This window comes from Podarcis raffonei, chromosome 5 (genome assembly GCF_027172205.1).
Source record: "Podarcis raffonei isolate rPodRaf1 chromosome 5, rPodRaf1.pri, whole genome shotgun sequence".
NCBI classification, from domain to species: domain Eukaryota; kingdom Metazoa; phylum Chordata; class Lepidosauria; order Squamata; family Lacertidae; genus Podarcis; species Podarcis raffonei.
Window position 1 is genome coordinate 50,591,674 of NC_070606.1, and position 4,715 is coordinate 50,596,388.

The following is a 4,715-nucleotide window of genomic DNA, read 5'->3' on the forward strand; positions in this document are numbered from 1 at the left end:
GCCTCCCAAGTGGCTGCTCCCAAACTTTGGAACTCTCTAGTGCGGCTCGATTGGCTCCCTCTTTGTTTTCCTTCCACTGGCAGGAAGTTTTATTCCGGCAGGCCTTTGGGAACTGACTGCTTTTGAGGAAAGGGCTTTAAATGGTGCTGTTTTTAGTGCTTTTACTATCTGTAGTTTAATAGATTTGGTTGTTGTTGTTTACATTGTTTTAATTCAATTATAGCTTAGTTACTTTTAAACAATTATCTTCTGTATTTTTTTTAGCTTTCTGTGATTGTTTTAATTTTTGTAAGCTGCCTTGAGTCCTGGTTCTGGGGGAAAAGTGGAGTGTAAATAAATAAAATAATGATAATACTTCTGAATATTTTTTATTTTTTTAAGAGAGAGAGATTGAAAGATTACAGATTTAAAATTGCCTAGCTATCAGAAGGTAGGAAAATATCAGACATTGGCTTTTGTAGCTTTGGATAGAGAAGGGCTGTACCTCAGTGGCCGAGAAGAAAATAACCTTATACTGCAAACAGCCCATTCAGATTTAAGTCTTTTGTGTGTGCCTTCAGCAAAGTAGCTTCCACATTTTCCATTCCCCTAGTCCTGATATTCATTGCTATTCCACCACTTCCCATCTGCACTGGTGGGCAGAGCTTGAGTGCAGGTATCTGAGCTGTGTTTGTCTCCCCAGTCACCCCTTCACTCGGCTCTCCACTATATTTTTTCATGCTGGGCATTTCTATACCCGTGCACCTACACCTTTTGAAAAAAATGAAAACACCACCAGCCACCAAAATGTCTCCACAAATTGCCCACCCTCCCCGAAAAATACCTTACAATACAATGTAAATGAAATAAAGTTTAGTTGCATAGGAATACTTACAACATACCAGATTATCAATCTATACTAGGATGTTATCACACTGTTCCTTCTGTAACCACAGTGGCAATGTTTTCAGATGTTAATAGTGAAAGCTACATTTTGAAGTCTGAACTGTACTAATAAGCCTCACCAGCTTTTGAAATCAAATGCCTCTTAATTGATACGATGCTGATCAAATCTTGGAACATGTTCCATTTTAGCCTTCAGATCAAAAACTTTGCTGTGAATAACACAATATTAAAATGAAGAAAGACCAATCTGCCTGGTACATATTTTGAACATGTTTTGTTGCAAATAGCATTCTAACAGATAGGGCTGATTATATAGTAAAGAGCATAATTTATATATCACAAGCAGTGGGGGCTTTTGTCACTGACATAGCTAAGGAATTTGACACCTTTACAAGAGAACAATACATGTCAACCAAAATATATACCAATTAGTCCTCAATGAGACACTGAAATGAATGATGCAGGAACATGTTGTATTTACAAATAATATATGGTTAACAGCCACTTGCATTTTCAAACAACAAATCTTTTTGTGTTATTTGGGGGGGGTGGGAATAAGCATTTGGAAATGGTCACAAAAATATCTCCATTAGCACTGAAAGCTGCGGAAATGGACAGTAATTTGATGTTCATTTAACTTTGCATTTTATGTGATAGCTTTCCAAAGTGTTTGTTTAAACACTACTCAACAAAGTGAATGCTGTTGCACTTCATTATTAAAAGAGACGTTTGGTAACCCATAGTTAACGGTGAATACGTTGATGTTAGGAGCAATTGCACCAGAGGCGGGAAGAGGAGGTTTTCTATGGAGGATCTGGAAATAGAGAGGAGAAGAGAACACACTTTCGACCCCACTCTGCTCCCAGTGCTACCCATGTCCAAGAAATGTTTGTAAAATTATACACTTTGCAAAAGTGGCTACACCAAAGGTGAGACTGACGCTTGAAATCCACATAATGTCATCAGGTGTGTTTTTCTATTTCTCCCAGGTGCTCCTGTGTTAACAAGTTACAATATAACCATATACAGTGGTACCTCGGGTTAAGAACTTACTTTGTTCTGGAGGTCCGTTCTTAACCTGAAACTGTTCTTAACCTGAGGTACCACTTTAGCTAATGGGGCCTCTTGCTGCTGCCGCACCCCACCACGTGATTTCTGTTCTCATCCTGAAGCAAAGTTCTTAACCCGAGGTACTATTTCTGGGTTAGCGGAGTCTGTAACCTGAAGTGTCTGTAACCTGAAGCGTCTGTAACCCGGGGCACCACTGTACAGTACATGTCTACACACAAATCTGCAGGACTTATTTCCAGGCAAATCTGTGGGATTGCAGCCTTAATGAGAAGCACAAATTTAGCTTTTTCCAGGCATGAAAATGTTATGGTGGGGAAAGAAAGATCACCTATCAAATTTCTTCTTACTACAAAGGTAAAATAAAGGCATAGGAGCCAAATTCAGGAAAACTAGCAGCCCGAATAATGCTGGGTGTTTTCTAAATATGAAATCCCTTTCACTATTACAGTATAGGCAAATGTAATGCTTGCTTGAGTTTAAATGAATTAGCAAAGGCAAAAGATGTTTCAACTTTCTTAGGAGGAGTAAAAATGTATTCTAAGTGCACGTAATCAATCTAATGTTTATGCACTGCAGCAAATATGCATTTGAAATCACAGGGAAAGGAGCACAAAACATGGCTCTTAGGGTTTTCTCTTACATTATATTTCCTTGGTTACTTCCTATTGTGATGTGATACATGAGAACTTTGGTTCCCAATCCATCTTTCTCTAATAGAGTCAGCAATCTTTGTAGACCAGAATGTGATGCAGATTTCCCAGAGGTGGAAATGTGGGCTTAAATATTTTCTAAGGCTTGTTCACCCATTTCACTAACTGCCTCTACTACACGTGTTTTCAAAGTGGATGTGCTTTACAAGAGCCCCATTTAGCTACCGCCTATGTATCACATTGCACCCACTTTCTTTGTTGTTCTTTGGGAGCATGTACTCTTAAAGCATAAAGGAAGTAATCTACACAAAGTGAGACAGCCTGGAAGTTCCTGGGGAACTCCCATAGGCTATAATTTGGCAGCTCAGGTGGATTAACCTATTAAACCAGATAATCACATGAAGAAGAGCATTTGTCATAGCACTGGTATATTAATTGAACCAGAGTGTACTTGCCTGAAGCACCAAAACTCCTCTCTGATGTAACAGTGGAATCCTATGTATTATTGAGACATTCAGATGTACTGCTGAACTCAGCGGGAGCTATTCCCAGTTAAGTGTGTGTAGAATGGCAGCCTAAAATACATGCATTTGTAGCTTGCCTTGCTCTGCTTACAGGTGTGAATTAGCTACTTTCGCATTTTTTGACTGGTGTTATATTGTATATCTCAAAACCTTGTCTAAACCTATCATGAGTTCTTTGTTCTCACCAGACCCATTTTATACATCTTTGTTTCTATAAAACAACAATTGTCTGTATCAAACTCTGTGGGGAAGATGATTTTCTAAATTAAGTGGCTTTCTCCTGTGTGAATAATCGACGCTTCTTGGGGTATTAAAAGTCCATTTTCAAGGCATACACAGATAATTACATCCCGATCAAAGGAGCTCTTGCTAACACTTTATGCTTAGCTGAGATGTGTGTGTGAGAGAGAAAACAATGAACAGTTTAACAGTCTTTCATGGGTTTTTTTTTGCATATTCATAATTGAACCACTATATTCTGCAACTAAATTGTTAAACACAACGAAATAGCTTCCTCACATACTCATGAACAGCTATTCTATAGCTCTCTAGGTACATAATGAGGACTGGCCTGGAAAGCTAAAAGTGACAAGAGCCTTGCATTGGATGAAAACAATCACAAAATTCCCAAAAACATTTTTGAGGGGGACAGAAAATTTGTTTTTTTAAAAATAGCCCTGGGGTTCTCTTCCTCTCAATCAATTTTTGGCTTTGTGACTGAATATCCCTCTTGGCTGTCTTAAAAGCTTTGCAGTCCAATCCAGTCCTTCCCCAATCCTTAGCTTGGGTGGAGGGAGAGTACTGCATGCGAAGGGGAGGTGGACAGCAAGAGACTGTATTATGCCATTGATTTGGTGCCACCTGCAGCTTTGATTAACATACTCTTTCATTCAAGCCATTTATAAAGATATTGAGCAATGCAGTACCCAAGACCAAACCCCAAGGCACCCTCCTTGCTACTTCTCTCCAGGTTGACAATTTGCTGTTGATGAACGCCCTTTAGGTACAGTCCATCAACCTGCTTGTCCATTTCCACTGCATTTCCTCCAATGGGATGTGTATTTGGATGCAAGTAGTTAAGCTCAACCGGTGCTTTTCTTCTGGGTGTACTCAAGGCTATGCAGTACTGGCACTTTGATTTTCTAGAAGAAAAGCACTGGTTAAAAGTGTGACAATTACTGTAACAACTTCATGGTGAGTACTGGGACCCTTTTTCCTTGAAGAAAAGCACTGAGCTTAACTATATACTGTAGCATGCTGGATTAAAGGCCGGTAACCAGTGCATATACAGTTCCTCAACCTGCAAAGGATGCTCTATTCATATTGATAGGAATAACACACATATATTTGCATTTTATGCAAAGGGATCTGTGCCATCCATTACAATTAATTTGGCACTTCATATATTCAAGAGCGCATGAGGCTGGAATTCCCCTGCAGTTTTGCTGCTGTGGACTATTGCAGCTTAGAATGCCTATGTTTGGGTCTTTTAAATGGAAAAGGCAACATTTTCTTTTTTATAAATTAGTCATCTCTTTCACATTCTAGTACAGAAAAATTATCACATAAAATAATACAAAAGCAG